This window comes from Octopus bimaculoides, chromosome 2 (genome assembly GCF_046866305.1).
Source record: "Octopus bimaculoides isolate indiv1 chromosome 2, ASM4686630v1, whole genome shotgun sequence".
In the NCBI taxonomy this organism is placed as follows: Eukaryota; Metazoa; Mollusca; class Cephalopoda; order Octopoda; family Octopodidae; genus Octopus; species Octopus bimaculoides.
In genome coordinates this window covers 55,332,695-55,359,933 of record NC_142929.1, presented here as the reverse complement: position 1 = coordinate 55,359,933, position 27,239 = coordinate 55,332,695, and the positions used below count along the sequence as shown (strand labels likewise).

The window sequence follows — 27,239 nt, the reverse complement described above, 5'->3', positions numbered from 1 at the left end:
TAAATAATAGTCTATAACCACATTAACCTGATCAACAAGCAGATAGTATGGCAAAAGCCATCTGTCTGTTAGATGTTTGGAAAACATGGCATGAAATTAACACACAAACGCATATACATACAAGTATATATATATATATATATATATATATATATATACATACACAAATCCAAAGCAATTCAATTTTCGTTTGACACATTCTGGCATAACTAATTTCTTTTACAGACTTGCAGCTTAGATTTCGTTTTGAAGTATTTTATCTAGATTGCAAATGGCGACCTACTTACAGTTTCTTCACGGAACTAGCAAACGGCTCATTTATCTTATAGTGATAGCTCAACTCTTACCCTTCCGACACCACTTTAAAACATGCACACATGTTCCACACTTGATAACTATTTTTTTGTCTTCATTTATTTGCTTTCTTTATGCTAATTTTAAAAGAAATTGCATTACTTTTTAACATTCTTTGCAGAAAATATTATGTTCCTTCCCTGTTTTTTTAAAACTTTCAGCGAAGCTTATCTTATAGTTAAAAATCCCCATCAATAACCACTGTAATTGTTTTGAATTCTTGTATTTTTCTTAATTAATAATCCCCCACATGCAAACAGGTAATTAATTCATTTGGTAGGAGGCAATCATTTAACGAGAGAAAGTTTCAATTCGCTTCAAAAATTTGTTTGTTTCGGCTTTATTTCATTTCCTAGTCAATGCATTTATGTTTTTTTACGATGAAAGATCAAAATATATATCAAGACACAGACATCTGAAAATCTTATCCTATTTGCACACAATTTATAACTTGCATTTTCATTTTTTTCTTGTGTCTATGTTAATTGCTCAAAGGCTCGAGTACGTGTAACTGAACAAACACACCAGTGTCCCAAACTCTCGTGTCAGTGAGCCGAGTTTGTAATGGACACAATGTTCTCGTAAAACTGAGAAGTTGTACTCCAGTAGCATACATAACAGCGACTAGCATATCAGCTTTTGAATAAACATGCAAATTAACGTTACAAAAGCCTTTTGAGCTGACTTGGTAGACAGAATCCAAAAGAAGCCCGTCGTGTATATATATATATATATATATATATATATAGTTGATTCAAACATGAACAAGCAAGAAAAAACACGAAGAAACATCAACGCGAGGACGTGGAATAAGTACAGTGTTATTGGACGCTCATATATATATATATATATATATATATATATATATATACATACATATATATATATATAAAATAGCAGTATAGCCTGGCGTTGCTCGGGATTAAGTTAAGATTATTAAGCTAGTCAAACGCTTTGTTTCAAACTAAACTAAGTAACACCGACGTCAAATTTGAGTGAAATCCATTGAGATTGATAAACGTTTGGCTGAAAATGGCTTGCAGACAATTTGATTGGGAAATCCCATAAGGTATCGGTTTATTGATTTTCATCGATTTTTTTTTCGAGAACTTAAAGCAGTCAAAGATCCCATGAGCCTTAAGTAATGCCGGCACCAAGTTTCAACAAAATACGACGACGTCAAAACTGGTAAAAGTTATGGTTGAAAATGGAGTGTAGCCAATCTTAGTGAGAGATCCTATAAGGAATCGGTTTATCGATTTTTCATCCTGAAGGAATGTAAAACCCCATAAGGAATCAGTTTATTGATTTTTCATCCCAAATAGGACTTAACCGAACACAACATTGCTGATTCAAAAAATGCATACTTTAAAGTTGTTTTTTTTACATCCAACCCAGTTCTGCAGAATCAGTCTCGCGACGGAAACGCATGGGTTGGGAGTTTGACCGGTAGAGGTGATCAGGTAGCACATGCCGGCCCTTTCGAACTCCCCATCATCTACCGCCCTGGCCCATGGGTTGGCAGCCCTTCTGGCAAGGAAAATTGAACGCCCGAAAGGGCTCCCAATCCTCTGTGTCAGAAGAGGTTATATTGAGATCACAAATAAGCCTTAACGTAAGCCTAAGCTAACCTAGCGAAAGGGGGCTCAGGAGCCTCTAATAGGCAGCGACTAATCCTGATTTAGTGCTAACCCCTCCTAGGGGTACTATCAGTCAAGGCTGCATCGAAGATCTACATTGCAGAAGGTTGCATTGAAGGTTTGCATTGGATAAGGATGCATCGAAGGTTTACATTGGAGATCTGCAGTGAAGAAGGTTGACTCAAAGATTTGGATTGGATAAGGTTGCATTAGAGATCTGCATTGGAAAAGGTTGATTCGAAGGTTTGCATTGGGGATCCGGATTGGAGTAACTCTGGAAAACTTACCAACAGCCTTAACCAAAAGAATAAGGAGCCTGGCCTTTCTAGCCTAACTCTATGAGCAACTTGGCCAAGCACTGACATCGGCCAAGTGAGCATTGTTGTTGGAGAAGTCAGCATTGTCCAATAAAGAAGAAGTGTCTATGAATCATGTTGCCATGGTTTGAGAATATGCCCAGCCAACGCTTCCGGATTACTTGTTTATAACCACATAGGCTGCAGTGATGACTTGTTCTTCTGTCTACATCTATAAAACTTCGTTATAGACAACATTGCGTGTTCTGCCCTGAGGAACATACACAAAAAGAGCGTTTCTACTCCCCACACGGGAGCAGACCACATAAAGTTGCTCATGTGAAAAGCACGGCTCCATCAAATGGATGCCCGCCACCGATAGTGTTTGGCCTTGGGATTTGTTGATGGACATGACAATCTGCGGAGTTCCTGTTGCACTGTATAGGCGGATAAAGCGTGTACACTTTATCCCATTTGAATTTTATTCAATGATCGTGTAACAATTTCTTAACAATAGGGTATATGGGTATATTGTAAGTCTACACACACACACACACACACACACACAAACACACACTTGGTGTTATTGTTCTTGTGATGCGTGTAATCTTTATCCCATTTGAGCTGTTGTTTTGAGTAGCAGGAGAAAGGTTTCAGCAAACTTGAATAGCATGTTCGGAACTCGTTTCTAATGCTGAAATGCCACATATCAAAAAATGCTTTAAATCACATCAGAAGGAAAATGGCTACAGCACGAAGTCATCGATTTGCTTCGACCATCGAGAAAGCAAAAAGTACATACAGAGAATTTCATAAACAGAATTGAATAGAAAGAATGTTGCGGCTGAACAAAGTTTGTCGTGAGGTTTCTGGCGAACAGATATAAAAAATAACAGTCAGTAAAGTAAAGAATTTAAATATTAAAGCAAACACAAACAAAGAAACAAAATGTGCTAGTTGCTAATTACATCGTCATTAGGTTTTGTTTTCTAATTGAATAAACCAACATTAATTATCTAACATTCAAAAATTCCATTTAAAATGAAATGTATAGAAAAATTAAATATATACATATACTATATGTATACTGTATTTATATTTCTTTCAGAGCGGCTCATCTTTGTTTTTCTGTATAATTAAAACTATATATATATTTCTTTCAGACCACACGAACTCACATAAAGAATCTTGCAAACCAAATCCCAAAACGAAATAGTTTATCTTTTTTTTTCTGTATAATAGTCGCCATTGCAGGGGACTTAACTCATGTTAGCAAACAACAGATTTCACCGACGTGAAAATTGGTAAAAGTTATGGATGAAAATCAATTTTTATCGCTATCCGAGGATGTCTCTGGAAAAATAAGTTGACAAAACCCAACTAGGGTCGTAAAGAATGTCCTAAAATTGGATCGACATGCGTGCTAATTTGTGGATGTGCATAAATTACATTCACCTATACCCCCACACATCCTGCCTTTTATAGATATGCATATATATATATATATATATATATATATATATATATATATATATATATATATATATATATATATATATATATATATATATATATGTGTGTGTGTGTGTGTGTGTGTGTGTGTGTGTGTGTGTGTGTGTGTGTGTGTGTGTATATGTATATATATATGAGTGTGTGTCTTTGTGTCTGTGCATATTGCCTATAGCAGACCCAAAAGTGGTGCCGCCCCATAAAAGTGCCGTCCCGTCGCCCTCCCTCAAGCTATACTCGTGAACTCAATCCACAATGCATTTTATTCGTTACCCTAATAATTCTGTCACGAAATTTGAAATGACAGCCAAATTACATTTCTAATTGATGTTTCTCATTCTTTCTCATATAATTAAGAAAATTTGGAATTATCGTTTCACTTTACTTATGATTGAAGCTACTTTTGTTTTGATAGAATATCTTTCAGGGACTGTAGATCACATCTACACACACAGATCAATAAATTTGGAGGTTATTCACTAAAATTAAATAACATGTTTCAATAAAGTTTTTATTATCCCAAACATGGACCCTCCGCCTTGTGTTTGTTCCAATGGACAGCAGCTTTCCGTCAACCGTTTCTTGTTCTTTTTTATCCGTATTACAGTACCAACAGTAATATTATATCTATGTGTATTTACATCGTTTTCAGCATAATCTCCTTGCTTTTCAATTCACTTGCTCCATTTTGCACAAATTTATTTATATCTTCCACACAAAATGAAAGATGAAACACATGTAAACGTACACACCTGTTTCTTCACTTTTTAAAACAGACTTGAATATGCTAAACACTTGATAGTCTAAAGGAACAAGGTTAGTACTATGTTGAGGTTGATCCAATACTTCAAAATTTAGTTTCTGAATGAGTTAAACAGTCTGAGTTGTAATTTGACGACGGTCATTGTTCGATAAAAACAAAATGTCTATCTCCAGTTATCTTCAGCCGGTTATCTTTACTGCTGAATCGCATCCACCATATTACTTCAATATTTGTTCTTGTGTATATATATTAAAAAAATCGAAAAATAAACGTAATTAACGTAATTTTTTCTTTGTTGGATGAATAGCTGAGTTTTGAAGACTTTTTCTGGCTAGCGTGAAAATCTGGATGTTTCCACTCTATACTCTGGCATTTACTTTCCGATTCGTAGTTGTATACCCATTTTCTGTAACCAGTGACGATTTTTTCCCCGAGACAATGCCCACGTTTGTTACCATAATGATCCCAATGTCGATCGCAGATTTCAAAACGATTAACTTTGCACAATTCAGTGAGTTGTTCTTGGACTCGCCTTGCAAAAACTTACTAAAGCTAAAGTCTATTCTAGATGATTTCTTAAGTAGAACCATGACAAATTTGGATGTTTCCTGTCAATGATCACACGGCTGTTCAAGAGAATCATGCCGGAAACCTGTTGTCTTCAGCAAAAGACACGGCCAGGCTTTCTTAATGTATGATAGACTTATTTCCCCTTCACACTTTAATAAATAACAGACAGAACCATTTCACACACGCACCATCAACTATAAACGAGCAAGTAATCATATACACAAATGTATATGTATACAGTTGATTAGTATGATCATTCTGCGATTTTTATACTTGAAAGAAAATAGCGAATACTTCAGTTACTCCGACACAGAATGCATAGTCTCTAGTCTACAGTTATGTCGTTCCTTTTATTTAGTTGTTTGTTTATTTTACATTCCGCCTTATACCCGACTCACTTCGGATTTTTTCAGATAAAAATCTCTCTCTTTGTTCTTTCTTTTTATCTGAAAAGATAAAAAGACGAAGGGATTAACAAACACATCCTAGGAAATTATCTCTGTATTTAAGATCTGACAAGGAAGAAAGAGAAAGAGAGAACGAAAGAGATAAAAAGAGAGGGAGCGAGAGAGAAAAAAAAAATATTATAGAAAAGAAAGACACATGCACATACAAAGCATATTTACATACATACTCAGAGATACGTATGTACATACACATAGCGACACATAATTGAATGGCGACACAGAGATGGAAAACTAGATAGAGAAAGAGAGAGAAAAGTGAGTACGAAAGCGCGCGTTATTAAGATTAGTTGAAGCTAAATCAAAAGGAAAAAGTTGAAGAAAATGTAAAAAAATAATCTAGTGGAGTGATAATAAAATTGAAACTGTAAACTAATACTCAGTGTCAATATACGTGCATACGACTGAGTTCTGTGTGAGACAGAGAGAATTATATTGATGTGGGCGCCTGTATGTATATACATGTGTGTACATGCGTGCGTGCGTGTGCGCGCATGCGTGCGTGCGTGTGCGCGCATGCGCGCGCGTATTTATTATAGTGACTGCGAATTTAGGTCTGCATGGCTTCCTAGTTTATAAATTCAGCCGTCTGGAGTCTTCCCCAAAAGATTATTGTGCCTTGTTCTACCGACCTGCAGTGCAAATTCGAACCACTGATGTATCTATATCTGTCTATCTACACATATATACATATAAATACATAGTGAGGGCGCAATCTAGCGATCATGATTTCAATTCCTAGACCGGGTGGTGCGTTGTGTTCTTGAGCAAAACACTTCATCTCACGTTGCTCTGCGATCACCTCGACGGCATGGTACACAGTGGACCTCTTCAGACAACCTCGATTTGATGGAGAGAGTGAGCTAATGTACGACACAAACATTTGATCACTATAAATAAGTCATTTGTGCAGGTCGTTCAACAAAAGCTGAACGCCCATACGTAGTCTTTGACGGGAGAGTCCATCGCACGCACGCACACACACCCGTGTGTGTGTGTGTGTGTGCATATATGCTGATACAAACATGCATTACATGCAAGGCGGCGAGCTAGCAGAAACGTTAGCGCGCCGGGCGAAATGCTTAGTAGTATATCGTTCTTCTTTACGTTCTGAGTTCAAATCCCGCCGAGGTCGACTTACCCTTTCATCCTTTCGGGGTCGATTAAATAAGTACCAGTTATGCATTGGGGTCGTTGTAATCGACTTAATCCCTTTGTCTGTCCTTGTTTGTCCCCTCTATGTTTAGCCCCTTGTGGGCAGTAAAGAAATAACAAACATGCATTACGTACTCGCATATACATATAAGTATGTTTGTGTGCGTGTCTGTATGTCTGTGTATGCAGACACTTTTAGTTCTTACAGCAACCAAAATGCAAACTAAAATGTATAGAAATAGAAAGAAAAAAGCTGGATATTGGTTGGAGAATTATATTGAATCGATTCAAAACTGGATGTCAAGAACAGAGAATAATATATATTTTTGCATTTCTCTTAACTTCTACAACTGTTTCGGTAATAAAACACTCATCATGTTGGTTTCAATTGCAATTTTGTTATTGATTAAATCTTTTCTGTTCAGGCAAAATCATTTCAACAGGAATAGTAATTTTCCTCGTATTGAATTCATTGTTGAAGAAGAAAGTCCTTTTATTTCATGAGGCAACTTAATTTTTCTTTCAAGCAATTTTTGAAAGTCAAAAAATCAAAAAAACAAAAACAATATGATAAGAAAGAATTAGTGAATAAAAGTAAATCAATTATTTAATATCTCTAGTAAGGGCATTTTTGCTTTTCAAAATATGTACATAAATATCAATGTATACATACATACATACATACATATACATACATATATATACATACATACATACATACATATATATATACGTGTGTGTGTATGTATGTATGTATGTATGTATAAGCATACATATATAATAAAAATTTGAAGTAAAAACAGTTTGTATTTATCTTCTGCTTGATGGTTTCCGTAAAGTCTTCTTTAAATATAATTTGCTTGTAAATAATTTGGTATAGAGTTCAAGGTGTTAGAGAGGTGGGTGTAGTTGTCTATTGTCTAAAAAAACTCTGTGGGTTCCTGCCCAGGGAGTGGCTAAAAAACATTTATTGAATGGGTTTTATGTCCAGCTGTGTGTGAGAGTGTGTGTGAGTGTGAGTGTGTGCGTGCGTGTGTCCGTGTGCGTGTGTAGGTGTGTATTGTATCCTTTCAATATATTTGGAATGTGAGCAGCTGTGTGTTAATGGGTGTGTATGTTGTGATAAAAGCATGGCCTTCAGTTCCTGTAGCCTTTGTTCAGGTTTAGATGGTTTTAATACTACGGTACAAATTCGTTTTGCCAAGTTGAAGGGAATGTTGAGTTTAGTGTTTCGGGTGACATGAAGTAAAAAGAAGGTGAAAAACATAGTGAAAAACAAAGTTGGAATCTATGAGAAATGGCTAAAATCACCCTCGTACTATTCTGGCCCCGAAAATTTCAAATAAAACCCATAACTAATGAGGCAGAACAACAAAGAAAACTACGGGAACAAATGTCTGTCTCCAAATAGAATAAACATGGAAATCAAACTCTTAAAATTGAGGGCCACAACAAATGAACAAAAACAATCAAAGATATTGACCAACAAATAGAAGAAGAATGTAGCGAAAAATCTGAGGGAACCAACTTGCATCTCCTAAAACTCTGGAATCAAGACAATAAACATGCAGTACTTATATCTCTCCAAAGATTGGGAAAAGTGCGAGATGTGGTTCCTTAAATACGACGAGGAATTAAAAAAACAAACAAGCCCTTCATCAAAAAACAGAACAAAGCACGAAACCCTACAGAAACAATCAAATCATTCAAACACAACACACCTAACGCACAAACACAATTCCCCCTCCCCCAACCCAAACGAAATACATCCAACTACAACCAAAAAAAAACCCGCACCCAACCACAACAACACAAACATTTCTCAAAATTTCTTTCACAAATCCAAATCCAGAAATGACATAAATTAACCTTATAACACAAACAGTTTAAACTTTGGAAAAGGTACACCCGGATCACTGAGGGCTACATCAGGACCCTTAATAAAATATAACCAAAACTAAAATCACTAGAACCACAATCACTATAGCATAAACACAATGGCCTTTGGAAGAGACCCACCCAAGCTACCCAGACCATTCAGGACCCCAACTGTCACAAAATGCGGAAGAACAAACTGCGGCACTTGTCATTACCTAATTGAGGGACCAGAATTTAAATTCAAAGACGGCGAAACCTTCAAAGTTAAATACAATCTCACCTGATCTATGTAATCAACACACACACACACACACACACAGACACACACACACATACAAATATATATATGTCTGCATACACACAAACACGCACACACATGCACACACACACATACAGACACACTCACACAGCTGGAGACACTCGAAAGAAAACATCGCAAGAATACATAAACACACATACATACATACATACATACACACACATAGCCATACACACAGCTGGAGACACTCAAAATGAAACATCGTAGTTGAAACCCACACAGCAAAAAGACAGAAAACCATAACTCTTTAATAGCATTCTTAACAAGGCATTTATTACGACATGCACACTCATTAACATCCAGCTGGTCACTTTCCAAACATATTGAAAGGACATTCAACACCATACAAATACACACACACGCACGGACACCCCCCCACACACAGACACACACACACACACACACACACACATTTCTATGCAGATAGATAGAGATTACTGTTTGTTTTCATGCAATAATAAAACAATTATACATCAAACTGAAGGATTACTTCAATTCAGTCACTTTTTGTCGGACTGAACCCGGAACGATGTGTTTGGGAAGCGTACTTCTTACTCCACAGTCATGCCTGTGCCTGCTTGCTTATTTCACACGATGAGAAATTTAAACGTTGAGATGTAAGAGATTAAGAACTTCTGATGTTCATATGTTCTCTGATGGTATTAATGATGTAAACATGGTAAAATGGATATAGCCAAGGAATTAGAACTATCTCACCAGAAAATTTTGGTTTGTAAGAATGAGAATAAGTTTTCAAAGAAAACTAAAATCAAGTTTGATTAAAAATATTTAAGGGAGAAAAATCCACCCACTATTGGGATAAGGTAATTTCTATAATTGGTAGAGATTTATACTATAAAGGATGAAAATTTAAAGGATAATTTTTTAACAATGATATTTAAGAATTCCATTTGTAAGTTGAGCAGAGATTTGCGGTGAATTCAATCTCTATCATAAAGTCCAAAACCTGCAACTTTTCAATGCCTTGCCAAAAGAGCTCAAGAAATCTAAGAAGTGTAGATTTGGATGTGTTCAAAAGAACAACTAAACAAATTTTTGCTTTATATAGCAGATGAACCTACATCACGACAACACACACGAAGAAGAGCGGTTCTATCCAACTCACTATTTCACCGAGACCTGGAAGCGAATTTGAAATAAAATCATGCATTAACGCTAATGGCGGTGCTTCAGTATGACTGAAACTGATAATAGAATAAAATATAAAAAAATAAAATATAGAAATTCCTCCAGAACTGTGAATCAAACTATGAGCAGAAAATAAATATCGACCAATTAAAATCTGTTTTAATGGTTCAAAACAAACTCTTCGACAGTTTGACTTTTTATGGATGGCTTAAACGTTTCCCGTTTAACCTTTAGATTCGAATTTCTGAAACCCCCACCTCCATTTTTGTTAGTATTTCCTTCTCTTTTTAGTTACAACTAACGACAGCTAAGTGACATATCAAACGATCCGAAAATATCTGTTAACAAATACAGCCGAGGGTAAGAGATTTACATTGCCTTAGTGACCTTCAAACGTTAGATAAAAAAAAAAAAATTAGAATGTATTTAGAAATGAAATTTACTCAAATTTCTCAAGTTCATTTTTACCAGAAACGACTTAAGTTGCCGCCAAAATAAAAAAAATATATCAAACACTTCGACGCTATCGTATATTGCAATTTTTACTGGTCGGTCTCCTCGAGACCGATTCCCTAGCAACTAACGTCTCACATCATTACACTTTCACCAGCAACAGTAAAGTTTTAGATTGTGATGACAAACACAAAGACAGCGCTCATTTTCTAAAAGTACAAACTAGACTTATTCAGTAATATCAGAGAGGGGAACGTTCTTCAGTAAAATCATATATATTACAAGATCCAATTTAGTTGAAAAACATTCCTTGGGAAAACATTTTTGCAACACACTTTCATATAAATTCATTTTGGACCAGACCCGAATTTTAGAAACACTTGTATTTGTAGAAATTAATATGTACACTCGTGCGTACAGATTAGACAAGTATCCGTATATATATATATATATATATATATATATATATATATATATATATATATATATATATATATGTGTGTGTGTGTGTGTGTGTGTGTGTGTGTGTGTGTGTGTGTGTATCTATGTGTATGTATATATATATATATATATATCTTGATAGAAATGACAACAAAAGAAAGAGACCTCGATATTATGTAAATAGAGGAATTTATCTGTAAAAATATGTGACACTTATTCGGTAGCCAAGATAAAACTCCGAGTTTCGGATGCCGGGGTGGGAATCCACGCCAACATCTCTTCAGTTATCCGGCCATTGAAAATTCCTGTAAAAAAATCAGTCATTTGACTGCGACCATGCTGGAGCACTGCTTTTAGTCGAACAAGTCGACCCCAGGACTTATTCTTTGTAAGCCTAGTACTTATTCTATTGTCTCTTCCGCCGACCCGCTAAGTCACGGGGACGTAAACACACGAACATCGGTTGTCAAGGGAAGGTGAGGGGGCAAACATAGACACACAAATACATACATATATACATATATACAACGGGTCATTTTTCACAGGAATTTTCAATGGACGGATAACTGAAGAGATGTTGGCGTGGGTTCCTACTCCGGCATCCGAAACTCGGAGTTTTATCAGGGCTACCGAATAAGTGTCACATATTTTTACAGGTATATACACACACACACACACACACACACACACACACATATATATATATGTATATATATATATGTATATATATATTCTTTCATTCTTTTACTTATATCAGCCATTTGATTGCGGCCATGATGGAGCACCGCTTTTAGTCGAACAAGTCGACCCCAGGACTTATTCTTTGTAAACCTAGTACTTATTCTATTGGTCTCTTTCGCCGACCCACTAAGTTACGGGGACGTAAACACACGAACATCGGTTGTCAAGCGAAGGTGAGGGGACAAACATAGACACACAAATACATACATATATACATATATACAACGGGCTTCCTTCAGTTTCCGTCTATTAAATCCACTCACAAGGCATTGGTCGGCCTGAGGCTATAGTAGAAGACACTTGCCCAAGGTGCCACGCAGTGGGACTGAACCTGGAACCATGTGGCTGGGAAGCAAGCTTATATATAGAGTTAAATCTATTGGAGTTGACATTTAAGTTCCAGTTAATGGTGATAAATTAATTAATGTCAGATACTCTCTCCGACCCTTATTTTACTGGGACCATATATCTAGTTTTATCTACATAAAAGGATATGTCTCAGGGCTGCTAGTAACAAGTGGAGGCGCAATGACCCAGTGGTTAGGGCAGCGGACTCGCGGTCGTAGGATCGCGGTTTCGATTCCCAGACCGGGCGTTGTGAGTGTTTATTGAGCGAAAACACCTAAAGCTCCACGAAGCTCCAGCAGGGGATGGTGGCGAACCCTGCTGTACTCTTTCACCACAACTTTCTCTCACTCTTTCTTCCTGCTTCTGTTGTGCCTGTAATTCAAGGGGTCAGCCTTGTCACACTGTGTCACGCTGAATATCTCCGAGAACTACGTTAAGGGTACATGTGTCTGTGGAGTGCTCAGCCACTTGCACGTTAATTTCACGAGCAGGCTGTTCCGTTGATCGGATCAACTGGAACCCTCGACATCGCAAGCGACGGAGTGCCAACAACAGCTAGTAAGAGAATAGCTGCTGGAGAAAAGGTGATAACTAGAAGGAAGAAGGACGGGGGGTGGGTGGCTAGTAGATATTTGGATTGTCAAATAAAAAAATGGATTAAAGCGGAAAATAAAAGACATCAAAATAAGTACTAAGCGTGGGAATTAGAACCTAGAGTTTATCAGGTGTATCATAATTTAGCCAATTTAATATATTGAAAATTTAGGCCTTTCCTAAGCATATTGCTAAGGTGGTCACGATAAAACTATTCCACAATGAATTTATAAGTAAATTAAATTATCATCTGAGTAGGAGTACATAGTTTATATTAAGCCAAAAGCAGGATAATTATCTTTATTACAGGTGGGTAAGTATAAGATATCTAAAATATAGAATCGATTGTAAGGGGTAATTAAATTAGAAGTGTACTAAATGTATAATAGAGTACAAGTGGAAATAAAAGCTAAACCTGTATGGACTTGTATCTATTTGTTGAAGATTACAAGATTAAAAGCTAAAAAATAGAGTAAGTATTCCTTTAAATATAGAGTAAACCTATATAAAAGATCATTGAAAAACATTTTTTTATAAAAATTACCAGCATTATGAAAAAGGTATGAGAGGATATAAAAGATACAAACATACCACACACACACACACACACACACACGCACACACACATATATATATATACATCGCTTGACAAGCGATGTTGGTGTGTTCACGTCTCCGTAACCTAGCGGTTCGGAAAAAGAGACCGATAGAATAAGTACTAGGCTTACAAAGAATCAGTCCTGGGGTCGATTTGTTCGACTAAAAAGCGGTGCTCCAGCATGGCCGCAGTCAAATGACTGAAGCAAATAAAAAGATATATATATATATATATATATATATATATAAATCGTGTGTGTGTGCGTGTTTGAACAAAACATTTAGATGAAAAGTTACTTCAAAGATCTATTTTATAAAGAGAATTTACTACAGACCTGGCCGATGATATGCAAGCTCGTGTTAATTTATTTTTGTAACATTTATTTTTCTGTGGTCGATAGAATGCTAAAATATTCTGTCAATACACTGGAGACAATTTAATGAACTATACTTCTCTTATTTAGTTCATATGAGCATGTACAGAAGTAACAGATACTGACTTCGAATTCTGGCACAAGGTCAGCAATTTTGTGGGAGTGGTTTAGCTGAATACATTGACTGCAGTGTTTAACTGCTACTTTATTTTATCGACCATGAAAGGATGAAAGGCAAAGTCGACCCCAGCGGCATTTGAGCTCTGAATATAAAGTCGGAAGAAATGCTGCTAAGCATTTTCCAACGCAGTAATGATTCCGCCAGCTGTCCGCCTTAGAAGCAACAGCTATTGATTTCAAATTTTAGCAGAAGTCCAGCAATTTCGAGGAAGAGGGTAGGTCGATTACATCGACCCCAGTGTTTTTTTTTTTTTGGTACTTATTTTATCAACCCCAAACGACGAAAGGCAAAAATCAACCTCGACGGAATTTGAACTCAGAACTCAAAGACTGACGAAATGCCGCTAAGCATTTTGCCCGGCGTGCTAACGGTTCTGCCAGTTCCTCGCTTTAGCAGCAACAAATATTAATATGCAACAAACAGTGTTGTAAACGACCCTAACATTTTTAGCAATGAGTTAACCTAACACATATTTAATGCTGCACCACTTCATTCAAATTTCTAATGACTTCACCTTTTATCTGGACTGCGGCAATATTTGAAGGGTTTAGTCGAGCAAACTGACGCCAGCACTTATCTTTTTAAACCCAGGTCTTATTGTAGCGAACCTCTGCTGCCAAACTGCTATTCTACAGGAACGTAAATAATCCAACTCCGGTTGTTAAGCGGTGATTACAGTTAAAGTTAATCAATGTAATAAAAAAATAACTAACTTTAATTTCTATAATAAATTGAAAAAACTAAGGATTATTGTCTTTTTAATTTTATTTCTTTACTTTATTAAATTATACAGTGTGTCCACAAAGTCTGGGTACATGGGGATTAACACATACTTTAAGAAATCATTATTTCTTATATTTCATTGTTTATGTTATGATTTTATTTACTCCAGGTACCCAGATTTTGTGGACACCCTGTAGAATGTCATATATATAAGTATATTTTCACATATATAAAGACAAATACACTTATACGCAACTACATATAGCCGTAATATAAACAAACACATACATACGCTAATAGTCTATATGAGTATACACATATATAGATATGAAATGATGCATTTCTTAACGGCTATACAATTCAAATTTGATTACATACTAATATGCATGAATGAATAAATTTGATTCGATAGGACTTTATGGCTACCGTCACTTTGGTCAGTAATTTACATTGGCTATGTAAACCAATAGTAATTTGAATAGATAACGGTTTTATTTATTTATTTTTTGTATTACATATTTATTACTATTTATTTTTATGTTTTCTTATTTTAGCTTTGCGATTATAATACATCTTTGTGGAGGCGCAATGGCCCAGTGATTAGGGCAGCAGACTCGCGGTCATAGGATCGCGGTTTCGATTCCCAGACCGGGCGTTGTGAGTGTTTATTGAGCGAAAACACCTAAAGCTCCACGAGGCTCCATCAGGGGATGGTGGCGAACTCTGCTGTACTCTTCCACCACAACTTTCTCTCACTCTTTCGTCCTGTTTCTGTTGTACCTGTAATTCAAAGGGTCAGCCTTGTCACACTGTGTCACGCTGAATATCCCCGAGAACTATGTTAAGGGTACATGTGTCTGTGGAGTGCTCAGCCACTTGCACGTTAATTTCACGAGCAGGCTGTTCCGTTGATCGGATCAACTTGAACCCTCGACATCGTAAGCGACGGAATGCCAACAAAAAAAAATAATACATCTTTATTTTTGTTATTTTTGCTATTTTTTTTTTAGTTTTTATTATTTTTTATTTTTATTTTTATATATTTATATATGTTTTCTTTATTTGTATGATATTCTCAGCATATACAAACACTCTATATATAAGACAAATATTTTTACTTCCCTAGTATACTAATTTAATCCCTTCCATAAGCATGTAACCTTCACCATTTAAAAAAAAAAAAAAATCAAAACCCCTGAAGTGATTCTACCCTAAATGATAATTCTCATCACTGGATTTAATCCAACCCTTGAAATTATGCACTTCTTTATAGGCTGGAGTCGAAACGTACGTAGGTTTTTAAAATTTATTTGTATTCGGTTTTTACCTTGGAACTATGTTAATAAATTAATTTATATCCTTACCAACTCTCTATTTTCTCGCCTTTTTATTAAATATTACTTATAATAATCCCATGCATATCGTGGTGACTTCCTTCGAGCGTGTTGGGGATTAAACCAGAGAAATTTTGGATATATTAATGTTAATCCCTTAGGAGGATAAGACATCCTTGAATTGACTGAATACTATATATATATATATATATATATATATATGGGAGAATATACAAATAATAACAACAGACGAGGACAGGTGGTGTAAATAACAAAAGTATATATATATATATACCGGAAAAACTTTCCGATGAACGGGAACGTGAAACTCCGAGTAACAGTTTTTTGTTATATTTCTGCTGCTTTTAAATAAATTATATATATATATATATATATATATATATATATATATATATATATATATATATGTATATATATTATCAAACTGGTTTCTTTCGGTTTCTTGCCGCCGAATCCATTCATAAGGTTTGGGCGTGCATAAGGCTACAGTTGAAGACACTTTCCCAAGGTACTGCGCAGGGGGACTCGACCAAAGACAACATGGTTCGGAAATATACTTGTCAAAAAAAATTAAAAAAAAGGAAAAAGAAAATAAAAATTAAATATATACAATTGTCAGTACCATTAGGATAATGAATAGAGTTGTTAAACCTTCATAAGTATATTAATGTTACTTATCTTATGTTACTTATCGTATGAACTAAGCAAATAAAAGTTACAATCTCCCTCGCCACAACCCGAAAATGTGACTGGACACTTCACGTAGTCGGCGTCTTTACGTAATGAACACGTGTTATAGAAGAAAAACAACACAAGTAGTGGTAATACAACTTTTAGCTGACAGAAGAACTCTTATTAAATGGTAAATTTGGTCTTTATTATTTTATTTCGAATTCGTTATTATATTTCAAACAGAAGAAACATCGTATCATATTCGACTTCATCAGTTTCCTGTCATCGCCATTGTTCTGGGGTTGTTTTAAGTCAGACGAGAATGGAATAGTTATTTATTAACTGTAATGTTTTACACACACACACACACACACACATATGCGTGTGCATGTGTGTGTGTGTGTGTGTGTGTGTGTGTGTGTGTGTGTGAGTTGCTACGTGTGCGTTTTTATGTATATATATTTGTATGCAAGTGTGTGTGTGCGTATATATATATATATATATATATAGATTTATATACATACACACACACATACGCACATATATATATACATACATACATACACATACACACACACACACATATATATATATATATATATATATATATATATATATATATATATATATATATATATATATATATACATATATATGTATATATGTCCATATGTATGTTTGTATATATATGTAGTGAAACTACCTCCCGCCATTAGATACAAACTACTATCGCCATTACATACATCTTCTCATTTAAATATAAATAAATGCGAGCGTAGTAGAGAACCCATTCCTTGTCCATCACGTGACTGATCATTATTCGAATCGGCAACTTCTTCGAACCGTTCCCGCCAGAACGCAAACTGACCAATCACGGCCCCTAATAAGGTCACGTGATGGAGTAAAATTCTAAAGGCATTTGGAGCCCTCTTAACGCTATATATAGATCAACTCATACCCAATAATTTGTCTCGGTCCAGTTTCTCTTTGAGAACTGTTCCGTGTACCACACGACAGCAGCAGCAGTTCCAGCGACCACTTCAGCAGCTTCGTCCAGCCACGATGACCTCCGCCGTCGCCACATCAGCAACAAGAGTCTACTACTACTATCCAGCATCATCATCATGACCAACACGATTAATACCAAGCAGCCTCTACGCTACCAGCGTCAACACGATTTACTATGTACACCAAACCAAACTCCGCGGCCCATCTCTCTCTTCGATTCTGTTAGGTGACTTAGCTTCACCACAGTAAACAAACAGACAAGAGAACCACAGCCAGCGACGAACATCTGTATAACAAGAATCACGACTAGGCATCGATGCCTCGACATCACAACTAGTGATCAGCTCTGCCAAACTCATCCTCCCTCACTTTCACATACAGAACTTTTCTTATTGTGTACCCAAGATCTGGTATAATTGCTCACGTGTCATTGACTCTTTCTCTGCTGTAATATTTCACATACACACATGTATCACTCACATACACACTTTTCTTTGTATGACGGCCTGTCTTTGATTATGTTCTTATATGTCGCATTCACACTCTCACACAGACATACATCTTTAACGCTACAATAAATATATCTGTTATTCATCTAATACGGTTGTGGTCTTTCATTACTGGTCATCTATGTTATCGTCGCGTAACATATCATGTATATCATCATTTGATATATATTTGTATGTTCGACCGTGTGACGCGTGTAAAGAAAAGGAGTCCTCGGTTTTTCCATTCGTCACCATTTCTCCTTTTATGAGTTCGCACGGTCGTTCCTTACATATATATATATATATATATATAATATATACACATATATATATACATACACACACATACACACATATAAATAAAAATATATATATATACTATATATATATATATATGCCCAGCCACACTCATTGGTAGGTATTGATATGCTTAACCTCGAACGTGGGCTATTAATATAGTCACACTGGTAACAGCTTCGATGCTCATACACACCCCGCAATCAACATTTATTATTTGCTGTTATGAATAGCGAATTAAGGGTGCTGAATGAGTTTCATCAAAACATTTTAATTTGAGTGAAATCAATGTGATTATTGCTGAACATTGTTGGCACTCCGTCGCTTACAACGTCGAGGGTTCCAGTTGGTCCGATCAACGGAACAGCCTGCTCGTGAAATTAACGTGCAAGTGGCTGAGCACTCCACAGACACGTGTACCCTTAACGTAGTTCTCTGGGATATTCAGCGTGACACAATGTGACAAGGCTGACCTTTTGAACCACAGGCACAACAGAAACAGGAAGAAAGTTGTGGTTAAAGAGTACAGCAGGGTTCACCCCCACCCCCTGCCGGAGCCTCGTGGAGCTTTAGGTGTTTTCGCTCAATAAACACTCACAACGCCCGGTCTGGGAATCGAAACCGCAACCCTTGTTCAACATAGGCCGATACTAATATGTCAAATAACATAAGACGCAAATTCTTGATCTATTCACATATTTCCGCTTGTAGAGGATATTGTCATAATTACAAAATGGCATTTAAGACCAAAATCACTTAAGAAGGGGAGATAATCTCAAGAATCAATAATTCTCCAAAAGTGACTTGCTATTAAAGGAACGATATAAGATTATAGTCTGGCTGAGATAACAATCGTGGACAAGTGATTTTGGCTCCAAAGCTATCGCACAATAATTATTCAATCTTATAAAAAGGAGCACTCCGTCGGTTACGGAACAGCTTGCTCGTGAAATTAACGTGCAAGTGGATGAGTACTCCACAGACACGTGTGCCCTTAACGTAGTTCTCAGGGAGATTCAGCGTGGCACAGAGTGTGGGAAAGCTGAGTGGACTGGAACAACGTGAAATAAAGTGTCTTGCTCAAGGACACAACGCGTAGCCGGGATTTGAACTCACGACCTAACCACTAAGCCACGCGCCTTCACATTCGATCAAAAGACATAGACTTATATAAATAAAGAGTAGATCATGTTCATAGCATAATCTAAGCAAAAGAAGACCCAAGAGAAATAACTCAACCAACTACCAACTAAGACCTGCTCCATTTAGTTATTGTTCTGTTTGTAAATTTAGCGTGGAAGTAAAACGTCGGTGAAATAGAAATAGCAGACGACAAAATATTGAGATAAAAGAATTGCTATTTAGGCAACGGTTTGAGGAAGAACTAACTTGTAACTTGAGAATTGAACGCGTCAAGTGTTGTAATGATCTGGCTTCTCCAAAGCAATATGTGACACCAACAACAGACGAGAGAAAGCAGCGGCGTCGGCGACGACGATCGATTACGACGACGATCGATTATGACAACTACGACGACTTCTCGGCTAGTCCGAACGAAGCATTTTATTGTATGAACGTTTGCTTATCTTTAGGACAGTTTTACAATGTATCAGGCTTTTATATATGATAAAAAAGATGGGATGCTAACAAAAAACAAAAAACAAAAACAAAAGGCAAGGGAGATAAACCCCAAATTTTAAGTAATAAGTGCTTAAATAAGTACAATAAAGATTTGTTTCGCTCACATTAGAACTATTGTAACGAAGCATAGTCAAATTGTTCCTGCTGTTTTTTTTAGCCAAATGGACAAATATAGAGGATTTTTCCCCCGAATCAACACTTATGTGCATGTATGTAAAAAACAAAAAAAAAATTTTTTTTTAAAGTATTTTATAACCCTCAGCAACAACAAACAAAACAAGAACGACAACAACAACAACATTACTGCCACTACTATTACTAATCCTTTCTACTTTAGGCACAAGGCATGGAATTTGAGGGGAGGGGTATGATCGATCACTTTGACCCCCAGTACTTGATTGGTACTTAATTTATCGACCCCGAAAGGATAAAAGGTAAAAACGACTTCTGCGGAATTTGAACTCAGAACGCAAAGACGGACAAAATGTCGCTAAGCATTTTTGCCCGTCGTGCTAACGATTCTGCCTGCTTTCCACCTTAATAATGATAATAAAAATATTAACAATAATGATAATAATAAGAAGAAATTATTGCATCAATGCGAGATTGCCACAAAGTAACACTCGAGTAAATTTATGAGTCCATCGTCGGTACTTCATATTTTAAGCTTTTTCGGGTTTGGGTAATAAATTAATTTATTGGTGGCCTAACATTCGAGGAAGTATAATACGTGTGTAGAAACCACTTTATGCTGGTATGTGCGCGTACACACGCAAGTTCAGTTATCGCAAGAGATAAAATTGGGTCATAAAATATTTATCGCAAATGAATGTTTTGAGTTTTTAATTTACGGTTTATATTTTCAATATCTGTACGAGTCTTCAACATTAATATTGTAAAGTGACTCACTAAGATATACTAATGAACCATCTTTAAACTATGTAGTATCTTTAAAGAGACACATGAAAAGATTTTCAGTAAATCTATGTTCGAAATATTTATCACTTACGCTAAAACTGATGACATACTTAAATGCATAAATACTCTTATGAAAAAAGTTGCTCCGGTTGCGAAAATATTAAACGGCAGCTTCAGTAGACCACCTGATAACCTATTTTGAAAAAATTACTGCCAATTCGTGCCAATGCTACAATGTAAATTATGAACATTTGCCTTTCCACCTGTTTCTGTAAAGTGGAAGAGAGATAAGTCTGTTACTGGATAGGAAGCCGGTACAACGGTTTTGTTTCATTTACCCCAGAGAAATTTAAACTGCTTACCTCGAGTCGTGTATTATATTATGTTCGGTATCTGTTGAGAGCTAAGTGGGTATGGAACTTGTCAACATAACGCATGAACAATGATAGGTTAAAAGTGAATATCAGTAACATGATACAAACTCATAAGTTCTTTAATCGAGAAAGCTTTACTATATTCAGTCATTTTAGTTTGTGGATGCACTTAAACTGAGTGAATTGGGATATTTCGAGAGACGTGAGTATTTCATCATTCGTTTAATATTCAAGCAAGATATCAGCTTCATCATTTTAACCAGTCTTGTATAGAGGCCGAAAGTTTAAGGGAAAAACAACATTCTCCTCCTCTGGCCCACAAATTTAATTGTGGATACATTTAAACTGAGTTTCTGGAGATGTGTATATTTGATGATACGCTTAATTTAATTTGGGTTAACGACTTTATACATCATGTACGGTAGGTATATAATGTATTCTTACAGAGATTAGGCAGGCATTTTGGCGCAATCAGGCAAAGAAGAGAATTGAAGAGACGACAAGTGCTTGAAGAATTTTTAATTTTGTAGAATTAGGGTCAGAATAAAGAAGCTGAAAAGAGGAGGTTGTGCTTGAAGTCTGTTGTTACAAAGAATTAGAAATCCTTTCTAGTTGCCTGCGACAGGAAAATTATGACGTTTTAATCAACTGAAGATGTTGTGACAATTGAAAAACGTTGCGTGTTATTTGGTTGATAGCATGTCAGTCTATGAAGAACAACCCAACCGTTACTTTGTAATTACAAGACCATTATAGCCTATACAAAGAATTTAAATTAATTACGGTAACGCATATGTTCACTTCCCTTTCTTATCGTCTTTTGTGTTCTATGTATTTTCCTTCTTCCTTTATAACTATATTTTATTTTATTTACCGATTTCTTTTTTATGTCGTGAAAATAATGATTTTTAGATTAGGTTGTACGACACACATTTTGGAGGAAGGAAGATCAGTCATTTTTTGATCAGGGCTTATTCTACCAACCACGGAAAGATGAAAGAAAAAGTTGAAATCGGTGGAATTTGTATATAAGTAGACGCGGCCAAATTACTGTATTTTTGTCCGACGCAACCACTACGCCCGGTTTTCAAATTACTATTTTACTTGAGGGAAACGGTAACTGGAACACTGTCATGAGGAACACAAGAACTGAACAGCTGATGGGTGGGTGTTTTAGTAAGTAGCTAAAAAATGTGGTTTGTGCTGCTAAGAAATTTACATCGGATAAATATATTTCCCCTTGCTTATCATGAACAGAATTCAAATTTTGATTTTTACCTAACTTTCACCATACAACCACTGGTATCTACATATACTATCGATTGTATTTGAATGCCAAGTCACCAATCACTTTCTATTCCCATAAATCGTTTTATTAGATGTAAGTAGTGTTTCGATTTTGAGATGATTACCTACCCCTTTGCTGCTGAAAACTCTTAGTTGTGGTAATGAAATAGCCCAATAGCTCAATGTTCACGTTCAAGGCTGCCAGAACGCGTGAAGAATAAATATACACATCATTGTTTTGATTTTCGCTGTTCTGCGTGCTTTTAATAAGTTTAATATGAGCTAGGCAGGTCTTACACAGAGTACAACAGTAATTTGCTGGTGAACCAACGAATAAAGAACAGTGTTTTTAAGTTTGGAAACATGGTATATAGGTATACTAACTGACAAAAGTAAACAAAAAAATGGAGGTATGGGATCTTTTTGGTTTGACGGGCAACATTTTTCATTTATGTTTTATGTAGTGTTTTTGGTACCGAAACACTTTCAAACTTCGTATACTTGTATATTTTGTGATATAGAACAGATAAAAATCTTTGTATTCGAAGTTATTTCATGTTAAAAATTGTCTTATTTCGATAATTTCAACGAATCACTGACGTCTATTCAGTTGAATACAGTTACTTGTTGACATATTTCATCCGGTTTTTTGGTTTGTTTTCTTTTGAAGCAGACAAAATTACAGAAAAATGGTAATTTATACGCATATATTGTTTATATAATAAATTACGCTGTGCGTATCTGTGTTTGTAACAATTTTTCGCTAGTACTCAGTAACACATTTTCTAAATGATGGTAGAGTTTGATTTGAAGAAGATTTGGCTGCTATTATGCTTGAATTACACTATTCTATTTGTTTCAGTTGATTGAGTAATAGCTAATAAGGGGGAAAAGCCATCAAAATACTTGAATATTGCCTGCACTTGTTATTGGAGCTGGCAGAATTATTAATGCACCTCCACCAAGTGCTTCATTTCCTAGAAATAGCAGCCAAATCTTCTTCAAATCAAAAAAGGACGATAGTGTAACAACGGCAAACAGGACAAAACAGGATAGAAGGATCATTCGCAGCCAATTAACTCTTCAGTCGAAGTCTGGAATGTCTACGTAGTTTCGCCCGCTTATCTCCGATACTACTCAAAACCGGCGTGGCCAGGGACTTAAGCTAAAAGCATTAAGCCTCTGGGTAAGGCAAACAGATGTACGTATACATGAAAAAATAAGTAAACAACAGACAGGATCTTTCGCCTATCGGAACGAATTTAACATACAAAATAGAATTATAGAATGGACAAACGCCTTTAAGCTATACAACAGAAGAAGAATTATTATACAATTACAACAACAATAAAAGAAAACAAACAAGGTATTTCGACTATCAGACGAGTGCAGTAAGTTAGCACAAGGAAAAGGAAAATGGAAAAGTCATAACAGACCGGGTGGCAGGACAGAGCAGATGCGAACGACCTCAAAGGCGGCCGGCCCAAAGAGGACAACAACGCCTGAACTGGGCAGTGATCATGAGGTAGGGAGGGGAGGAGCAAGAGAGAGAGGAGAGTGAGAGAGAGAGGAGCAAGAGAGAGAGGAGCGAGAGAGTGAGAGGAGCGAGAGAGTGAGAGGAGCGAGAGAGATAGGAGCGAGAGAGAGAAGAGCGAGAAAGAGAAAAGGGAGAGAGAGAGAGAGAGAGAGAGGAGCTAGAGAGAGAGAGGGGACCGAGAGAAAGAAGAATGAGAGAGAGAAGCGAGAGAGAGAGAGAGAGGAGCGACAGAGAGAGGAGCGTGAGAGAGACAGGAGCGAGAGAGAGAGAAGAGCGAGAGAGAGAAAGAGCAGAGCGAGAGAGAGACGAGCGAGAGAGAGAGCGGAGCGAGAGAGAGAGGAGCGAGGGAGAAAGAGAGGAGCGTGGGGAGAGAGTGAGGAGCAAGAGAGAGAGAGGAGCTCCTCTCTCTCTCTCTCTCGCTCCCCTCTCTCTTGCTCATCTCACTCTCTCTATCGCACCTCCCTCTCTCTGACTTCTCTCTCTGTCTCTCTCTCTCTCTATCGCTCTTCTCCCTCCCTTGCTCCTTTCTCTCTCCCCCTCTCTCGCTCTATCCCTTCCGCTCTATCTCTCTCTCTTTCTATATATCTTTCTCTATCTCTTTCTCTCTCTCTCTCTCTCTCTCTCTCTCTCTCTCTGTCTCCCTCTTTCTCTCTCGCTGTATCTCTGTGTCTCTGTCTCTGTCTTTCTCGAGTGAAAGAGGGGGAGAGTGAGAGTGAGAGAGACAAAAGTCCGAGAGAGAGAGAGGAACGAGAGAAATAGAAGAGCGAGAGACAGAAGCAAGAGAGAGAGAAAAGCGAGAGAAAAAGGAGTAAGAGAGAAGAGCAAGAAAGAGAGGAGCTAGAGAGAGAGAGGAGCGAGAGAGAGAAAGGAGCGAGAGAGAGAGAGAGAGAGAGAGAGGAGCGAGAGAGAGAGAGAAGAGCGAGAAAGAGAGAGAAGAGCGAGAGAGAGAGGAGCGTGAGAGAGAGGAGCGAGAGAGAGAAGAGTGAGAGAGAGAGAGAGGGTGGAGCGAGAGGGAGAGGGGGCGAGAGAGAGAGAGAGGGGGAGCGAGAGAGAGAGAGAGAGAGAGAGAGAGAGAGAGGAGCAAGAGAGAGGAGCAAGAGGGAGAAAAGAGCGAGAGAGAGAAGAGCGAGAGTGAGAGGGGTGCGAGAGAAAGAGAAAGGAGCGATAGAGATGAGCGAGATAGGGAGAGGAATGAAAGAGAGAGAGAAGAGTGATAGAGAGAGAGAGGAGTGAGAGAGAGGAGCGAGAGAAAGAGAGAGAAGAGTGAGAGAGAGAGAGCGGAGCGAGAGAGGAGCAAGACAGAGGAGCAAGAGAGAGAAAAGTGCAAGAGAGAGAGAGAGGAGGGAGAGAGAGAGGTGTGAGAGAGGCAGAGAGGAGCGAGGGGGACAGTGAGAGGACCGAGAGAGAGAAAGGTGCGAGAGAGAGAGAACAGCGAGAGAGAGAGAGAAGCAAGAGACAGAGAGGAGCGAGAGAGAGGTGTGAGTGCTCGCTCTTCTCTCTCCCTCTCTCGCTCCTCTCTCTCTCTCGCTCCTCTCTCACTCTCTCGCTCGTCTCTCTCACTCGTCTCTCTCACTCGTCTCTCTCACTCTCTCGCTCCTCTCTCACTCTCTCGCTCCTCTCTCTCTCTCGCTCCACTCTCTCTTGCTCCTCTCTCTCTTTCTCTTGCTCCTTTTTCTCTCTTGCTCTTTTCTCTCTCTCACTCCTATCTCTCTGTCGCTCTTCTCTCTCTCTACATCCATACATACGCACGAGAGAGACAAATATACAGTGAGAGAGAGAGAGATACAGACAGACAGAGATAGTGCGAGAGAGAGAGAGACAGAGATAGAGCGAGAGAGAGAAAGAGAGGAAGGGAGAAAGAGGCAGAGAGACAGAGAGACAAAGATAGAGCGAGCGAGCGAGAAAGAGTGTGAGAGAGCGAGAGAGCGAGAGAGAGCGAGAGATACAGAGAGACAGAGAGAGCGATATGGAGAGAGAGAGTGAGAGATAGAGAGAGACAGATAGAGACGCAGAGAGAGAGACAAAGAGAGAGAGACGGAGAGAGAGACATGTAGAGAGAGAGACAGGCAGAGAGATAGACAGAGTGGGAGAGGGAGGGAGAGAGAGTGAGAGACAGAGAGTGTGAGAGAGAGAGGAGCGAAAGAGAGAGGAGCGAGAGAGAGAGAGGAGCGAGAGAGAGGAGAGAGTGAGAGGAGTGAGAGAGAGAGAGGAGCGAGAGAGAGAGCGAGAGAGAGAGAGCGAGAGAGAGAAAGGAGTGAGAGAGAGGAGCGAGAGAGAGAGGAGCGAGAGAGAGAGAGGAGTGAGAGAGAGGAGCGAGAGAGAGAGAGGAGTGAGAGAGAGAGACGAGCGAGAGAGAGAGAGAGAGGAGCGAGAGAGAGAGAGAGAGGAGCGAGAGAGAGAGAGAGAGAGGAGCGAGAGAGAGTGAGAGAGAGAGGAGCGAGAGCTCACTCTTCTCTCTCACTCTCTCGTTCCTCTCTCTCTCCCTCTCTCATTCCTCTGTCTCTCTCTCTCGCACTCTCTCTCTCTCTCTCTCGCTCCTCTCTCCCGCTCCTCTCTCTCTTGCTCCTCTCTCTCTCTCGCTCCTCTCTCTGTCTCACTCCTCTCCCTCTCTCGCTCCTCTCTCTCTCTTGCTCCTCTCTCTCTCTCGCTTCTCTCTCTCTCTCTCGCTCCTCTCTCTCTCTTGCTCCACTCTCTCTTTCGCTCCTCTCTCTCTCTCTCGCTCCTCTCTCTCTCTCACTCCTCTCTCTCTCTTGCTCCTCTCTTTCTTGCTCCACTCTCTCTCTCGCTCCTCTCTCTCTCTCGCTCCTCTCACTCATTCGCTTCTCTCTCTTACTCTCCCCCCTCCTCTCTCTCACTCTCGCTCCTCTCTCTCTCTTGCTCCCCTCTCTCTCTCTCGCTTTTCTCTCTCTCGTTCTTTTCTTTCTCTCTTGCTCTTTTCTCTATCTCACTACACTCTGGCTTTCGCTCCTCTCTCTCGCTACATCCATATGTACGTACATAGGTACGTACGTACATACATGCATTACATACGTAGGTACGTACGAACATCCATACATACGTACGTAGGCAAGTACGTACATCCATACATGCGTACGTAGGCAAGTACGTACATC

At 37.9% G+C, this 27,239-nt stretch overlaps 1 long non-coding RNA gene across 1 annotated transcript in view; it reads right to left on the bottom strand.

Moving 5' to 3' along the window:
- Positions 1 to 2,670: 2,670 nt before the first annotated feature.
- The window catches only part of LOC149137068 (uncharacterized), a 31,992-nt gene continuing 7,423 nt past the window's right edge, over positions 2,671 to 27,239 (bottom strand). Inside the window, exons 2-4 of the long non-coding RNA XR_016237642.1 lie at positions 24,026 to 24,091; positions 5,531 to 5,578; positions 2,671 to 3,159 (exon numbers count right to left, since the gene is read on the bottom strand). This is a non-coding gene — a long non-coding RNA (uncharacterized LOC149137068). The remainder of the gene's footprint in view (positions 3,160 to 5,530; positions 5,579 to 24,025; positions 24,092 to 27,239) is intronic.